Source organism: Marmota flaviventris, chromosome 2 (assembly GCF_047511675.1).
Source record: "Marmota flaviventris isolate mMarFla1 chromosome 2, mMarFla1.hap1, whole genome shotgun sequence".
Classification (NCBI taxonomy): domain Eukaryota; kingdom Metazoa; phylum Chordata; class Mammalia; order Rodentia; family Sciuridae; genus Marmota; species Marmota flaviventris.
Window position 1 is genome coordinate 71,596,215 of NC_092499.1, and position 18,723 is coordinate 71,614,937.

The 18,723-nt window shown below is 40.3% G+C and overlaps 1 long non-coding RNA gene across 1 annotated transcript; it reads right to left on the reverse strand.

Moving 5' to 3' along the window:
- Positions 1–884: 884 nt before the first annotated feature.
- Positions 885–18,200, reverse strand: LOC139704166 (uncharacterized). The gene is made up of 6 exons (XR_011706214.1): positions 18,157–18,200; positions 17,356–17,448; positions 14,563–14,675; positions 5,282–5,441; positions 3,737–3,796; positions 885–936 (listed from the first exon to the last, which is right to left on the reverse strand). It is a non-coding gene; the product is annotated as an uncharacterized lncRNA (long non-coding RNA).
- Between the last annotated feature and the right edge of the window lie 523 nt (positions 18,201–18,723).

An 18,723-nucleotide genomic window follows, 5' to 3' on the forward strand; every position in this document is an offset into this window, starting at 1 on the left:
GGTGGGACTTCAACAGGTGGGGTCTCATGTGAGACAATGAGGTCCTCAGGGTTTCCGCCCCCAGAAAGAATTAATGTCAGTCTCGTGAAGTTAGTTTCTACACAAATGGGTTGCCATAAATTGAGGCCAGTCCACACAGTTGGCCTTTTCCTCATGCTGGTTCTCTTCTCTTTTCTGTCACATTGTCGTCTTACCAAGCGATGCTCACCAGAGGCTAAAGAGATGATGCTCACCAGAGGCTAAAGACCTGATCTTGGAATTTCATCCTCCAGAACTATGAGCTAAATAGACCTTTTTTTCTATAATGTACCCAGCTTTGCATATTTTGTTATTGCAACACAAAAGATTAATACGTCATTACCATCTTCCTTCTTTTCTTTCTCCTATGTTCTATCTTGTTGTTTCATTTTACCTTTTACATAAAGTTATTGACACATATTCTATATTCTCAATCAACATTTCTGTTTTGTCCGTATGTTGACTCTAAAAGTTGGATGCCAATGAGCAGTATATATTTACACATATAACCATTTCAATATTGTGCAATGCTTAGGCAAGCAATGCCTTGGAATTTCATTTCCTTCCCTGAAGGTCCTATATTCTCAAACCAGGACCACATCAAGTAAAAATTTCATATCATCAGAAACTAATGGAGCCTCCTTCTTTACATACAAAAGTTGCTTCAAATTATATGTTTATTGAACAGAGAGATTTTAATAGTTTCTTCTATTATTGGAATTTCTTACTGTCTTTTTTTTCTTTTCAGACTGTTTTCTATTATAATCTTTAAATATTATAGTCTTTTCTACTGAATGAGTTGACTTACCACCTACCCCAAAGCCTTCCATTTTGGATTCTTCTTTCCTGCCCCAGTCTGAGCTTGCTCTCTAGGCCAGCTATATTGCTCTCATCCTGGAGCCTTCTGTCCTTGCTTTCCTGGGTTGGAAAATGGTTTAAAATCTAGGTTGGAATGATTAGTTTATAGATTACATATCTTCTCTCTTTTTAGTTTACTCTCTTATTTTCCTGGAGTACATCCTTAAGTAACTTCCCACAGAAAGGAACATGAAAGATTGACTTTCAAAGTCCTCACAAGTCTGAAATGTTTCTACCCTTATACATCATTATTTGACTCGATATAGAATTTTGGCCAGTTCTAAGTTGTGGAACCCCCACGTGTCCAAAGGTGAAAAGGAATAGTATCTACATGAGAGGTCTTAGTTTTCTTCCAGATTGTCAATTCAAAAATTTTGGAGCAGAGCTGACAGATATTTTTTCCCTGAGTAAGTATCAACTGCCTGTGCTTTATGCACTAGGATGTTAGGAGATTGCAGTGTGTGCCAACAGGGGAAGTTGTCTAGTGTTCACTCCCGACTCTTGGCTATGCCTGTTTATTCTGAGCACATAGCTTCTTGATGGTCTTGTGAAGTACCCTGGCTCCAATCACATGCATGGACCTCCGGGAATATGTGTAGCCTCAACTCTCACAGTCTGTTTCATTAAATAGTCTTCTCCCACCCATTTTTCCATGCAGAAATCTGGTGACCATTTCCATCCCTACTGTGTTTCCTATTCTTTCAATTTCGTAGTTATATACTTAAATATTTTCATTTATTGGCTGTGTGGCCAGGGAAAGTTATTTAACCTTTTTAAACTTAATTTTCTCATATGCAATATGCAAATAATGGCACCTTGCTATGATTGGTATGAGGATTAAAAGAGTTGACGTATGTAAGGCACCAGAGCAGTACTCAGCTTTTGCCCAGCTCTATACAAGTTAGTTATCTTTACGATTATGTGGTGGGGTCTTGAGAGGAATAGAAAACAAGATTCAGGGGCCATAGTATTTAGATAATTTGCAGAGGGCTCTGGTCTCAAATGCAGGAAGCCCAGGAATGAGATTACTTGACATGCATAGATATGGTTTACTCTTTTTATCTCCCTGTCCCCTGAAGCAGTACTTTTTAAACTTTAATGTGCATCATAGTTCCCTGGGAACCTTATTAAGATGCAGATTCTGATTTAGAAGGTAGGAAGTAAGCTCCGTATCTGCTTTTCTAGCAAACTCCCCAGTAATGCTGATGCTGCCAGCAGTGTGTAGGTGTTTGTGTGTGCCTGTACAAGGGTGTGCACCACAAGTGTGCACTAGATGCCAATATGAAATATATTCTTCCTGTAAGTCACAGTTAAAAATGTTTGAAAACACTGTCCAGAGAAATATCTTGCAACTTTGCACTAAGCTGTCTCCATGAGAGATTCCTCCCATGCCAGCCTTGGGAATCAGAGATATTTTATTCAGAAAGCAAGAGAGCTCCACATTGCTCCTGATCACTCTGCAATAAAAGTCCCTCACAAATCCTTACAAATCCTCAGTTCTGTGTGTTGAGACCCCCCACAGTGCCTGTGATGGTACCTGGCATTATCTGAAGTCTGTGCTGGTTTTCCCAGCACTTTGGGGCTTCTGAGTTGGCGTCTCTTTTTTGCAGACCACCAGGGACCTGACATCCCCACCCCTTCCCTGGGGTATCTGGTTTCATTCTTTAGCTACTGGTTTAAGGTTTCTCTTCCTTGGAAGACAGGGACAGCTGGGAATGTGGATCTCATCCTGTCTGGGTTTTCCCCTGACAAGTGGCGGTAATGGCAGGATATGAGGTGCTTGAAGACCACTCATGATTCTATTATCACAGACAGCAGAGTCAGTAACGGAAGGAACAGGTGCAGGGGACTGGGTTTCAGTTTGCCGGCAAGTGGGAACAGCCAGCAGAGCAGGCATGATAATCAAGGATTTTAGGAAAAAAATCACTTGGGGGGAAAAGTGAATAGGTAGTATACAGCAGTGGTAAAACTATTTTTTATGATACTACTATGGTGGACACATGACATTATGCATTTGTCAAAATCCATAGAATGCACCAAGAGTGAATCTGGATCTCAATTATGCACTCTGGTTCATAATATTACATCCATATTGACTCATCAATTGTAAAAAGAGTACCAGTGATGCAGGATGTTATTTGTAAAAGAAACTGGGGAGGGAGCACGTGATAACTCACTATATTTCCTAATCAATTTTCATATGAATTTAAGCTACTAAAAATAGTCTATTAATTTACATTAATAAGTTAGAGATCAAAACTGGCTAATTTTGATCTGGGCTATTGTTATTATCCAAATAGATAAAATATAAAAAGTACAAAAAAAGGTTAAATCCAAATAAACAACAAAAAAGCAGTAAATAAATGTCTATACCATCCAACAACATCAAAACACACACACACACACATACACACACACACACACACAATTACTAGTATCCTACATGTATATATTCTCTTCTCCCCAACATCTTTCCCCAGATGTGCCAGCTGCTCTTGAGGTCTGTGTCCTTGCAGACTGTTTTCTATCCATAGATATATGTAAGGGGAATAATATATTCTCCAAATACTGTCATTGTGCACCCTTTTGGGTAGGCTGCTCTCCCTTCCTGAACTGCATCTACCATTAAGGTTAAATCACGAGACCTGGGACCAGAATGATGGGGACCCATGTGGGAAGAGGAAGTAGAACCTATGCCATCTCACCCAGGGAGGGTACATCAAAAGAAGAGAGCCAGACATTGGGTCAGAGGAATCCTTACTTCCTCCCATCTCTGGGCTGAACCTTGGGATAGTGAGAGTGTAAAGACATTGAGACAGACACAAAGAGACCCCAGACCACTGGGGCTAGTGATGCTTACCCAGCACCTCCTAGTGCTGCTGTGGTCAGAAGAAGTACCTCCTTCCACTGAATGCCACTCCTACATACACAGAGTGGGATGGAAACTTAGATGTTGGTTTACTGAAGTGGATAATAGGGATATGGTTCTTATTATAAAAAGTAATATGTGCACATGGAAATAATCATTTAAATGGAAAGGTATTTAAAAAAAAAAAGCAAAAATCACACTCCATTGCATTCAACCCAGCCCCATTTTTCATAAGTAAACAGTTTTCACTTGCTTTTAATATTTTTCTACATACTTCAAATAGCATGTTTATACCCTCTCCTGATTTACCAACTTTAAGAGGACACTATTGAATGTTGCTTTAAAAAATAAAAAAAAATTACTCACATTAAATTATCTTCTAACTTTAGCATGTTTTTATTTTTTAGTTCTGTTGGCTATTTTTGTAACTGTAAAAATATAGCTTTGGGGGGACTCAGTGGTAGAGACTTACTGAGCTGAGTTCTACCCACCCCCGCCCCCGCCATAGCACCACCAATTTTTTTTTATTTTAAAAATATAAGTTCTTTTGATGCAGCAACTGTAAATAAATATGAGGAAATATGTGTTCTTTTTTTCCTGTTCCATTCTGCTTCTACTAACTTCTGTCTGTATTACTATTTTTCTGTGACCAATGTGGATAGTGTTTATATTCTCCTTTGTAATTATAATCAAGTCTTACAAGCTTTATTTATAGAATGATTCTTAAAAAAATCAAAAGAGCACTGATGATAATGATTGTGCAAATAGCATTCACTGCTGATTGGGTAATATAGCTTAGCCAGAAGCAGTATATCGTAAAGGTAAATCATGGGGCTCAAAATAGCTCTGCCACTTGAGAGCTGTAAGACTTAGTATGGTTATTCAATCTCTCTGTGCTTCAATTTTTAATTTGGAAAAAAAACATGAGATAACAGCATCTATTTCCATAAGACTGTTGGAAGATTAAATAAAAATAATCTATCTAAAGTACTTAGCACAATGCCCAAAAGAGGATAAGAATTTCAATAAAAGCACATATTACTAATAATTCCTTGGTATCATCTAATAATTTTAGAAGTTATTATTATTAGGTGAGGTGAATGGATTCATTAGGAAAGTATTATAATTTTTGTGTTAGTAAACTTGTGTCAGGCTAAGGGGACTATTCTACATACCAAGTTGAAATGAATTATCCTGACACCTTCATCAGTTGAAAATCATCCCATAGATTAGCTTTGTTTTTTAGATCATGACTTTTTTGTATTTCCTGACATTTCCAATTGCTTTTCTGTTATCTTGTTCTTTCCCTTAATTTGAGAAGAGATTATAAAGTCGCTAACAAATTGCAAGAGACTTGGTTTCTGACTTTCCCGTTTTGGTCCCCTGTGACCTGGGTGTTTTCTATTTCCCAGAAAGAGCCTGTGTTCTACCTTTATGATATTTCCCCAACACACACCTATATTTATATTCTTTTCTCCCCTTCCCCTGCACTCTGCCATGCACATATAGTAAGCTTTTCATTCTGCATGTACTTACCCTGTTTTCTCTGTCTGTCCATATCCCACTCCCTTCTCCACAGAAACTGAATAAGGTGACAGTACCCATCACTTTGCAGCAGGGGTCATTCTTGTCCTTTCACCTTTACTCATCCTTGGGGATTCTTAATATACACCAGAGAGATAGATATCCTTTAGTGCTGGAAAGACCCAAATTGTACTCATTAATGCACTGGAAGTGATACAATATGAAACTCAAACTTGAATACATCAGATCCACAATCACTGTAAGGGACAAGGAAGGAGTATTTATGTTTTTTGATAAGAAATACTCGCTGACCATTCTGTATACCTTTGCAGATACAAATTAGGGAATGGGATCTGATTCAAAGCTCCTGGAATGTCTTAGGAATGAATATCCTTAGGGCACAGCTGAAGATTTTGCTTAATGCCAAACTTCCCTGATGACCGAAGGAAGGAGGAGGCACATAATAATAGACATAAGGCCTCCATAGGGAACTAGCGCCTGATGTTTCACGAAGCTTTCCAACAATGCAAATGGTGTCGGTTCTCCTACACTGACTGTGGTGTTCTAATAAATCAAATTATCAAAGCCTCATAAATGAAAAAAAAAGTGAAACAAAAACAAGTGAAGCAAGCATAGTTTGCTACTCTAACATCAAAGAATCCCAAACCATAAATCCATAACATTCACTTTCAAAAGCAGATGATGAAAAAATATGGAATGAGTTTCTTAGATTTAATTTTAAAGCAGCAAAAGTATGTGAAAACAGAAGAGAAATGCTGAAAAGCAGAAACCAGAGCAGAGGGCACTTCATTTTAGAATTTTTAGCTTCTCCAGGGAGCAAAAGAGCTTAGTTCCTTGATGGCTGAAAAACCATAGGCAGAGTTTGCAAGCTCTTTTTTGTATTGAGTCCAATCATTCAACTCCAGTCTGTAAATCAGATACCCAGGGGGTACATAACACATTATTAAATTTATGCAAGAGCTCTGAGTTCATCAAGGAAAATAAAGAAAGGTGCTAAATGTCACAAGTGATTTTGCTGGCAATCAAACCATCCAATGTTAAATTGATTTTTAAATCATACAGTCTCCTTTTTTTTTTTTTTTTGCAAAATCTCACTTGTAGTAGTAGACACTGTTCCATTATTATTATTATTATTTTTTTTTTTTGGTTTAACATATTTCATTCCTATTCTGATGACATTCCAGTTCCTTTTAGAGAATTGCTTTTCCCTATTGTGTGTAATCTTGGTGGGAAGTAGTGCCTTTCTCCTGCTCAAAAGCCTTGCAACCTAAGGGGAGCAGGTCAGTCTTCTCCCAGACTATCCGTGGAAGGGGCATATAAAAAGTCTGCAGCTCCAGTCAATGGGACAGCCTCTCTGGTCTGAGAATAGGATGCCAGCATATGAGTGGTAATGAGAATTTATTTTTCCTTGCTGATTAGTCTCAAGTTCCCATGAGTCCTTCCTGTTTTCCAAACCCATCATTGATCTGTCCCTAGTAGCCAACCAAAGCATCTTTCTTTCTTTCTTTTTTTTTCCTTACCTTAAGACCATTGGATTCTATTTCACTAAAAGAAAAAATTTTTTTCTTGAATATCTATCTACATGTTTGGCATTAAGGACCCAGAGACATGGTTCTGGCCCTCAGACTGACTGTAGAGAAAACTCTTATGTAAATAGGTTATTATATTGCAACAGAGGAGGCACCATCATAGAAATGAACAAAAGTCACAAAGGAAGAAGTCAGTCATCCCACTTAGGGAATAGAGCGATTGTTCCACCGAGAAGGCAAAGCCTGAGTGGTTTTGAAGGACAGGTAGGAGTTTGTCTTTGCAAGAACAATGGGGCAGGTGTTCCAGCAGAGGAAACCTCACACACAAAGACACAGAGGTATGGAAGACAAAGTCAGGAGTGGGGACTTCCAGGAATGAGGCTGGGGAAGAGCACTTGTGACAGGTGAGTTTGGATGGGGCTGAGTCTGCAACGTGGAAGGCTGTATTCAGTGCCAGTGGATTGGTATTCAGTAAATACCCAGTGGAGTGGGTGAAAAGAAAATCAAAACCATCTCCCTCAACTCCATGAGGTTTTAGAAACTAGTTGGGAAAAAGAAAAACTTAAAATAGAAAAACAGATGTTTCAAACTAGTCATAAATGACTTTTAAAGGGTGAGTTCAGAAAATGTAAAAGTACTGTCAGGGCCATATTTACGACTCAAAACAATTATTTCAAATCTCATGGGACTCCTATTTTGATAATTTGCTCTATCGATCAGAAGAATATCAGTGACACAATTGGGAATTCTTATTAACTTTAAAAATGTTGACACTAGGAAGTAGTTGAAAATTACCTTCTGCTGGGAGACAATTCTCCATGGATCTCTCAGATTTCTACACACCTTGCCAGCAGAGACACTGAGTGCCCTTTGTTTCAGACTTGCTATTTGAGGTGTGTGTAGTGGATGTCCTTGGAAGATAGATGTAATGTCCCCTACAGAGCAAAGGGCATAATATCAAACTCCTATTTGGCACTCAGCTCTGTGCTAGGCCTCATGGGAAATCAGAACAAAGAATAAAACATTCCACTGTATGTCAGGAGAGGTGACCGACACAAGAAACTGGAGTGAAAGCTCAAAATAATATAGTCAGGTGTTACATTTCATGGCAAACTATGTCCTTTTATTCATATTATTTTGGTATTTAGTAAGATGTTTTGAATGCTGTCAAATTTCAAAGGAGTCCAATATCAGTGAGGGCTCAATGATGCAGAGGAAGCCTCGTAGAGAGTCTTGTAATAGTTGGATGTCGTTTGTCCAAATGTTCACGTGCTGGAAGCCTGGTTCCCAGTGTGGTGGTATTGAGGTGGTGGATCATTTAAGAGGTGGGGCCTAATGGAAGGTAATTAGGTCACAGGGCCACCACCCTCACAAAGGATCAATGTTGGTCTCTGGGGAGTGAACCAGTGAATTAGTTCTCTCAAGAGAAAGTTCTCATAAAGTAAAGCCACCCCTTGGGCCCTTCTACACAGGGTTGGTTTTCTTTCTTTCTCTTTTTTTTTTTCCTCCATGTTGTGATGAACCTGTTCACTAGAGTCCAAACAGACGGGACAGCTGAATCTCGGACCTTTAGTTTCTAAAACTGTGTGCAAATTAAACCTCTTTTTAAAATAAAACACTCAACTTCAGATATTTTGTGATAGCAACAGAAAATGGACTAATCCAGGAACATCAGCTGGGCTATACAAGATGGGAGGTTTATAAGAGGGGGATAGAGGGAAAACATTGTGAAAGTTAGGAATGAGGGTTAAGGAGCAAGTTGGCACATGTCACTGCTTCCAATGTTTCCTATATTCATCCTCCAGGTGCCTAAACTCCCTCTCTGTGAAGTTTGGGTAACAAAGTCCTTGAGCTGGAGGGACATTATATGGATGCTATGCATCAGCAAATGTGAAATCTCTTTTGTAGTAACAGTGCTTAATAGATAATACAAACAGACTGATTAAATCAACAATTATTAATTGTCAAGTCTTCTTTTCTCTGAGCTAAATGTCTGTGGGTGCTATCAGGAGGCATAGAGAAGGTCCCAGTGCCAAATATTGTACTTTGTCCCAACAGTATCATTTGTCCATGCTCTTGAAGTGTCAGTTTCAGGATTCTTCACTTATAAACTGCCAGGCAGTTTAGAGAAGGCTTCTACCTTCCTTGGTACAGGAAGATACTATATTTATGTGTCCAAAAAAGCAATGAACACATTAACTCTTATAATCCTGCCAACCAAAATTCCTTTTTCATTTTAACATGATTCATTGCTGCATTTTTTCTCTATTCTGCCCTCATGAGTAGGAATTTAAACTAGAGCTTCAATTTTCTATTTCCAGATGAGAACTGATGCAAATAGCAGAGGATGGCTGAGCAGATTAGCAGTGTCATAGATGTAGGGGGTGGTCACCTATACTGGGCCCTATCACCCGACTGGGAAGACAGGCCATTATCAACATCATTATTGATGGTCTCCTGGGGCAGCTATCTTTGGCAACCACAAGTCCACCTCTTCCTCATAGCCCTGCTCCTGACCAGCATCTCTTTACCACTTGACCTCACCTCCCAACACAGGATAGGAATTTCCTTCCAGAACGCCTACAGATGCACTTGTCTCCACGGATGCCCATCCTTTCCCCTTCCCTCTGTGATCCAAGGCTGTGCTTTGACTTTCTTGGTTATCACTCCCACATCCCGAGTTCGCTCTCTCCTGTGTCTTTAACACTGCCTTGCATACTGGCTCTGCCACCTCAGCACAAATATCCTTTCTTTTTCATAAAACCCACCTGTTAAGGACTGAATGCTTCTGTCCTCCCCAATACATATGAGGAAGCCCCAGCCCTCAGCATGGCTGTATGTGGAGATGGGGCTTCTACAGAAGTAATTAAGAGTCAATGAGATCACAAGTGTGGGTCTATGATCCCACAAAATTAGTGTCCTTCTAAGAAGAGACACCAGAAAGCTATGCTTGTCTCCTCTCTCTCTCTCTCTCTCTCTCTCTCTCTCTCTCTCTCTCTCTATATATATATATATATATATATATATATATATATATATATATATATAATTATATATATATAATTTTCCCCTCTCTGCCCACTAGCAAGAAGGGGGGGCCTAGCAAGAAGGACACAGCATCTATGAGACTGAAAGTGAGAACTTACCAGGCTCTTACCATACACATGGTTCTAACAAGTTCTATTCTTTTAAAATTCAAGGCATCTGGGGCTGGGGCTGGGGCTCAGCACTGGCACACTTGCCTGGCCTGTGTGAGGCATTGGGTTCAATTCTCAGCACCGCATATAAATAAATAATAAAATAAAAGTCTATAATAAATGACATAAATAAAAAAAATAAAAGTCTATCAACAACTAAAATAATTCTAAAAAATAAAAATTCAAGTCATCTCTCTTGGGAAGTATCCCCTAACCTTAAATTTTAATTTGGATGTTGGCACACTCCACATAACCATTTTTTCACCTGTTTTTCCCTACTAGTCAATGAGTTTTTAGGAGGCAAGACCATGTCTCATTTGATTTTATATTCCCAGTAACTAGTACACTGCCTGACACACAGTAGGCTTTCAAGAGCTGACATGTGATAGGTCTCATGTAATAAAATGCATTTGGAATCCTCTCTTTTAGGCCAAAGAGATCTTTTTTCAAATCATAATCTATAAAAAGCTTGTAATTATGGTGGTCTATCCTGGAGGTGGGAAAATCCATTTATTTACGTGAAGTTGGGCAATAGAAAGTGCCACAAGCAGATGACAAACTTGTAGACATATCACAGAGTAAGTTTGGAAACAAAGACTCTCAAAAAAAAAAAAAAAAAACCCCAAAAACAGAGAATGTGTTGGCAGCCCTGACTTGAGAGAAATACTAAGGGAAGTTATTTAAGCAGAAGGAAAATAATACTAGATGGAAACATGGTAATTCAGGAAGGAATGCAGAGAAGTAGAAAAGGTAAACATGTGGGCAAAGTATAATGACCATCAACTGCTTAAAACAACAATAATAATGTTTTGTGGGATTCAAAGTACGCAGAAATGAAACACATGACAATGGTAACAATAGCCAAACCAGGGTAAGTGGGTGTCTTAGTGTGTTCAGGCTGCTGTAACAAAATACCACAAACTGGGTGGTTTCTAAACAACAGGAATTTATTTCTCACAGTTCTGGAAGCTGGGAAGTTGATGATCACAGCAGATCCAGTTCTAATGAGGGCCCACTTTCTGGCTCACACGGGTCTTTTCTTACTGGGTCTTCATACAGTGGAAGGGGTGAGGGGACTCTTTCAGACCTCTTTTATAAGGACACTGACTTCATGCATGAGGATGCTGCCCCCATGATCATTGACTCCAAAGGCCCCACCTCTTCATGCCATCGCCTTGGGGGTGAGGATTTCAATAATGAAGGGTGGGGGGACATACATATTCAGACCGCAGTTATAGGCTTAAATGTCATTAAGCTTCTTTCATTGTCCAAGAAATACTAGTGGAACCAGTTGACAGTAAACAAGGATGCATGATTATAATCTCTGTGGAAACCACAAAAGAATAATTGAAGAATATATAATCAACAAGCAAATAGGGTGTGGAAAACGGAATGATTTTTTAAGTACTAGATTAGAAAAGAGAGAAAGAAGAATAAAAAACAGATGGGACAAATAGTAAATGAAAAGAAAGAAGGTAGATTTAAACCCAGATGGGCAGCCATGGTTGGCCTCTTGTTCAGCCCACTAATTTCAGAAAAGCAGGAAAGCCCACCTGGGGAAGCAACCCAGTTATCATGGAGCAGGTGTGCAGAGGGAGGTGGAAAGGAGACGCTTTGTGCCCTAAGAGAACACAATGGAGGGATGTATTGTCAGATGAACTTTCCAGCCCAAGGACACTCCTGAACATGGAATCTCTGAGAGTGAAAAACCTCTGGTATCCTTACAGTAAACTCTCCTTCCTGAGCTAATTTCAGGCTGTTTTGTTCCAACCTTCTGTTGCAAACAAATGACCCCTGACTGAGACAGCGGTCATGGTCAATAGGAACCGAGATATATGGTCTCATTAGACTAGCCTCTGGGGAGAGAGAACTAGTGTCTTGGTCATGAAGCTTCTATCACAAGAATGCTTTTATATTCCAGGTTCCTGTCATGATCATTTCTGTGTGGGGTTTTTTTTAATGTATTCTAAAATACCAGATAATCACTCTTTAATTTGAATAGAAAGGTGGCATTGCTTATAATTAACAGAATATTGAAATGTCTAAAGTAAAAATGTTTCATGCTAAGAAAACAAAGGCCTCTTGGTTGATTTTTCCATCATAACCATCTGGTTTTGTAATTAATGTCTTGCCAATATACAAATTTTTTTTCTATGTAATCTTTTACATTCTTGCTGCATTTTCAATTAAAGTCTCTGAATTAAAACTTTGTACCATGAGTCAGCAGTTAAAGCAAACATGTTTTTTCCATTTATCTTCCTTTGGGAAAACCCAGTCCCAAATGCAGAATGCCTGCCATCCTTTAGTTCCTTTCATCAATCCAGATGTCCATAATTACTTCAGGAGGTTACCACAGTGGTTTGCCCTGCCATCTGACACCATTTTTCCCATGATTACTACAATGGCTTCCCTTGCCTTTCACTGTTTGCTACAAATACTCCTTTTCATAGTGAAAAATATAACCTGTGGTCTGCAAACGCTGGATCTGAAGACACCTCATGTTCCTGAGTGGCTTCACGCAGTGAGTGCCATTTCACATCCACACCGGGACAGAGAGACTATCTCTTAACAGTCCATTTTGGATGTGGTCATTCTGTTCTGAACTATCTTGCAGAAAGTCAATATTCTAAGGAGGGAAGCTGAAGTTCTAAAGGTCATGTACACAAGAGTCATGAGGTGCACACAGACATTATTAATGATAATAACCTCCAAAGTGTGGCCCCAAAGCCATCATGACCCTCATCAACATTTGGTTGGCCTTAGACAAATGGCCAGTGGGCCGTCTACTGCAGATGGATTACTAAAGATGTTAAGTGCAATAGTGTCTTGTTGGCTAAACACCTGGGTCAGAGGGTCAGCAAGGTCTGCCCCTCTCAAAGAAACCCTCCAAAAGCAGCCCATCAACAGCACACCTTGAACACCTAGCTATGCTGTAGACATTTCTTCCTGCATGCACCAACACCTACACACCTACACACACACACACACACACACACACACACACAAACCAATTTGGTGATGATAGTATAATATAAAACTTCATCAAAAATGTTACCACAACTCAATAGATTGGCCCACTTGCCATTTAAAACTCTACTATAGGACATACCTTATTCTAGGTATGGCCTAAAGTATTTATTTGCCCACATTTATTTATTTGCCCACGTTCTCTCCAGTTATCTCCTCATAACAACTCTGCAGACAGGACATTTTTAATCCCTACTCAACAGATGAGGAAACCTAGACTCAGAGCAGTGAACTTGCCCCAAATCCTATGGCTAGTTATGTTCTCTTGCTGTGATGGATTTTTAGACAGCAAAATTAATACTGTCTGAGAGTACTTGCTAAGGATTTCAATAAAGAAGAGAAAATCCTGAAATGATAATGGAAAATAGAAATAACTTCTTTTTAAAAATTAAGTCCAAATAATATGAGTTCAATTATCTGCTGCTTAAAATCTTACTATGTCATACAATAGAATAATACTTAACTAACAGAGTTACCTATACAGAATTCTGAGCTAACATGTCATCATTTCAGGCACACACATGTAAAATATTTTAGGGAAAGTTTCTTACTGTTCATATCCTTTGAACATCTAGCTCCCTGCCAATGACCTTGAAGTAAACTGGGTGCAAATGAATCTAACCATGTAGATTACATTCTTCTGGAATATATACAAGTTTGTAAACTAAGGGGAAAGAGCTTAGGAAAAAGTATATTTGGAGATTTGAACAAAACCAAATTACTCAGGAAAACATATAATACATATAATCTGCAAGAGTTCAACAAACTCCCAAACCCATCAAAACCAATGGCTCCCAAACAATCCAGGCCAGGCACACCAGAGAGAGTGAGATGAGACTTGAAAAATTCAGACCCAATGTGTTTAGTACTGTATATGTGGTTTCCAGAATTTTATCCACAGGAGCCAAAAAAATCTTTAAAGTTAAAAAAACAAGACCCTATTGGTAGGGCTTGAGGAAAAAAAAAATGAATAAGTGCATAAAAACTGATTATCTTAACAGACTTAGTCAGGAGAGATGTGGAATATATAAGAAATAATAATAATAATAATAAATCCATACTTTCTTCCCACTGTTATTGAAGCTGCTTGGGGAATTTTTTTCTTCAGTCCAAAGGACAGTCAGTCTTTCTCTTTCCTTTGTGAATCCTTCCAAAGTTTTCTGGGGACAGAATTATATTCACCTAAACCCTGACCTCAGGCCATAGAATCAGGCTTCTTATTAATAATAATATTTTTTGTTGTTTGATTTTAGAAATTTATTAATTCTGTAATTTGCCTTGTGTTGAAAGCTATTGCATTTATATCCACAAGCTTATGGCTTGAACTAATTGTTTAGAAGTTTTTTTCTCTCCTAAATTACAGGCTCATTTACTTAATCAATGAATGAATAATTAATTTTAGTGCTTTGGCAATAAACAAGGTATCATAAATAGAGGGTGTATTAGCCAGCTTTCCATTACTGTAACAAATACCTGAGGAAAAACAACTTAAAAAGAGGAACTGTTTAACTTGACTCACAGTTTTAGAGGATTCAGTTCATGATGGATTCACCCAGTTGCTGTTGGGCCTATGGCAAACTAGCACATCATGTCAGGAAGTGCCGGTGGAGCAAGCTGCTCACTTCATGGTGGCTACGAAGCAAAAAGAATGACCCTGGTGTACCACTCTCCTCTTAAAGAGCACACCCCCAATGACCTAAAGCCTCCCATTAGTCCCCGCCTCTTAAAGGCTCTATCTATCACCTCCCTATAATGCCAAATTGAGGACCAAGTTTTTAACACACGGGCCTTTGGGGGACATTTAAAATCCAAACTATAATAGACGGTAACTGGGGGTGAGGTGTGGGTGCTACTTTAAATCAGGTGGTGGGATGGCATCTCTTGAGGAGGTGACACTTCAGCAGTCAGTCAGCAGATGAGGATTCCAGCCCCAGGGAATAATAAGTGTGCAGCCTCAAGGCAGTAGGGATCTTTATGACATCAGAAAAGAGAAAGGTCAGAAGGTGGTCATTTTTGCAAAATTTTCACTTGCAGTTATTTCAAAATTTTGTTTTTAAAAAAATTTTGTTTTTAAAAAAGAGCAGGTTGGCAACTCTTTGGAGAACAGATTAACAGGGTTGAGCATGGAGGCAGAGATACTATTTAGGAGGCTAAGCAGATGTTCAGGTGGGAGAGAAAACATGGATCTACCTTTTGGGAAATGATATGAATACTGAAGTGGAAGAACAGTGAAGTTGACCCCAGAGCCCAGAGCCTGGGACCTGTTACCTAAAGTTTTCTTCAAGGGCAGAGAGTAAAGGTAGCTAGAAAATTCATTTTATTCAGAAGGCAATACCATAAATTATTATTTATATTCTATGTGGTGAGTATATTATTATTTGTAATATATCAGTCCAATAATCTAAATTGGGCATTATTAACTCCATTTTGCAGACAAAGAAGTGGAGGCTGAGAAAACCTACAAAAATGACTTGCCCAAGGTCATGAAGATAGTAACTGATGAAGATGAGATTTGGTGAAGTCCCTGCTTTCTTTATAAAAAAAAAAAGGAAGAAGGAGGAGGAAAAGAAAGGATAGAGGAGAGTAAGGGAGAAAGAAAGAACACAACAAGGGCCACCGGGTTGGGAAATGATGCAATTATTACATGAAAGATATTGTAAAAATTATATCAGTGAAATTTCACCGATTGGGGGGGGGTACTCAATATATATTAGAAATTAATTTTAAACATTAACTCAAATTTTGGCTGACTGCATATGATGATGAGAGGTGGAAGAGAAAAAAGCTACTACAGTCAAACTTTCAGAAAGCAATAGATTAATCAGGTCATGGGCGGGGGCAGGGAGGAGAATATCAAGTAACAACCAAAGAGAAAGGAGTGGGGAAGGGAGGGAGGGAAAAGTGTCCCCCTTCCACAGCGGGAAATCAAAACCCTTTCTGAAGAGGCCCATTTCCAGTGCAGTCTAAGCTCCAGGCGGCCTGGAAAGGCCCTCCACTTCCGACGCCTCAGGGAAGGGGACTACATTACTGGACACAGTTCAGTCTGCCCTTTGACTGCCTCTCCCTCAACTGAGGAGAATTTTGCAAAAAAAGAAAAAAAAAATTAAGAGCTTTGCCTCGTTCCTGTTACTCTGTTTTGTAAAGAAACAGTGACCCCGCGTGAGATCTCGGAGAGGTCAGGGCCGGGACACCGGCTGGTGGGGTCCCCGCTGATTCCCAAACACAGGCCACCGCCCCCACCCCCCTACCCACCCCCGGGGCAGGGGCCCCAGGAAGCGCCGCACGTTGCGTTGGGTTGGTTTGGATGGGAAGGGGCAGGTCGTCTGCGGAATCCCATCTCCTCGGTGGCTGGTGTTTTTGTTTTGTGCACCGCTGGTGTTTTCTGTTCAAACTTCACAAACGTCGCGGGGTAAGGGTCCCAGATGCGGCAAGTCCCGGGAGACCCGTAGGGTAGGTCCTGGCGGCCGGGCAGGGTCCCCGGCCAAAGCAAACGAGCCGCGGCGCTGGCAGCCTGGGGACCGGGGAGGCGGTCTGCCGGCCGCTCCCCCGGGAGCCGGAGCCTGAGCCGCTGCACTGCCGTCCTCGGTTTGCAGCTGCCGGTGGCCCAGAGCTGAGCCGCATGCTCCTAGGCTCCAGCTCTACTCCCAGTCCCCAACCCCAGCAAGAAGCTGAGCAGCCCAGTCTCCCGCCCCTGGAGAACCCTGCCTCTTTCCCCAACTGGCAGAGGCAGAGAATAAACCAACTCGTGTCCCCTGGGCAGGACAGCTCTAACAAGTACCCTTGGGGTAAACCCAGTGGGGAGTAGAAACAAGTATAAGAGATACATAGGATACATACTATTCATTATCTCATTAGTAGAAATCACATGTATCACGTACAACGTACTTTGTCTTAATCCTCTCAACAAATTAACCTGAAACTCAAAAGGGCTGTCATCTGTTCAAGGTCACACAGCTAGTAAGGAGGATGTTGAGAGTCAAACTCAGATCTCAGTTCCAAAACCCCTGCCCTCTCAATTTGTATTCACGAACTGAGTTGACAAATTGATTAAGCATCTACTAAGTGCCAGCAAAGGACAAAGACGGTCAGAAGGTCAAGACTCTGAAAAGATGATGGGGATCTTTGCTGCTTCACACTTTATATGGAATTCAAAATGAAATTTGGTTGTTTCTTTTTTAAAGATTATAGCATTTGCAAGTCTGCTGAAATTAAAATAGCATATTTGACTTTTTATTTTTCTGATTGAAAAGTTCTAAATATGGTCACTGGTACTAAATTTCTCTGTCTTTTAATGCACACAAAAAATACTTACCTAGGTACTGCAGGCCTGGGTACGATGGAGGACAAGATGGATGTTCCATCCTTCTCTTGAGGGAGCTTGAAGCATCAGTGCTGGGCATTACACCTACAAGCATGCAGCAGTCTAAAGGGGATGCTGGTGGCCAAGCTTCACCCTTCTCCCCAGGGATCTGGTCTCCCAACACCCACTATGTTGTCAGACCCCAGAGTACATGGGAGGCCAGGGAGCAGGGTTGACAAAGCTTGTGCTCCCTGGGGTAATTAGGCCCAAGTTGCCCACAGGTGCTACACAGGTGGTCTCAGCCCCCAGCAATGACCTAGGAAAAGCCCTTGGGAGTCCTCAGCTGCAACCAATCCTCCAGGCTGCCTGCCTTCTTGAAAGACTCCAGATTTCACTTATTAAACATATTAATCTGAAGTTAACAATTTGTGCTTGTTTCACTAAATGGCTGGGAGAGAAGAATGTAAGGGAAAAGAATTTGATCTGATGGGAAGGCTTAACCCTGATGGACTAAGTGGCCTCAGGATCCTGACTTTTAAAATAACTGGAAGTGGAGGGACTGTTCACAGAAGTGGAGAGTCAGAGGGTAAACCTAAGTGGAGTTAAAGAAACACAAACAAAACCCATCCCCTTCTCACCCAGACCTGCCATGTGACTCTGAGGACATTGCTTACTGCAGTGACAGCATTTTAAACAGCTGCCCAGAGGGGTTTTAAATAGACTTGATGTAATTCAATGATTTATGGAGCATGGGTTACCAAAATATTAAAGTTCTGAAATATCCCCAAACCAAGACCATGGCCCCAGCATTACCCACTCCGAACCAAGCAATTCTCTGCTGTTGGACTGTCCTGTGGCGGCTCCTTCAGAAAAACTGTGGCTGCTCTGAAGGAGGCGCCAGAAAAAGATAAACAACCTCTGATGAATAGAGACGACCTTCCACATAAAAACACTCTCCCAGTCTTCAACGACCTAGTCCACAGAAGGCACCAATCTTCAGGAAACAAGCCAGGCAATTATTATTAATTGGTATATCCAATCCAAACATTTGGGGAAAGTGAAGGGGACTATAACAAGAAATTAATCTGGTTAACGAAGAGCCCTTAAACCTCTACTTTATAAAATAAGACCCAATTATGCAAACATTTTACAGCCCTAATCAATAGTCCCCTCAAATGCAATGGTCTGAAATTGCACACAAGTCTGGAATTGGAGATCACTGCCATCCTTCCGTTACATTCTCTTCATTACACAAGAACAAGCCTCCTTTTTTTCTAATCCTTGTGTGTTCCTCCAGCCTCAAAGAGAACACTCTGAACCAGAGGCAGGTCTCAGAGAATCCTGACAGTTTTGTTTATTTCAAAAATGATGAAAGATGAC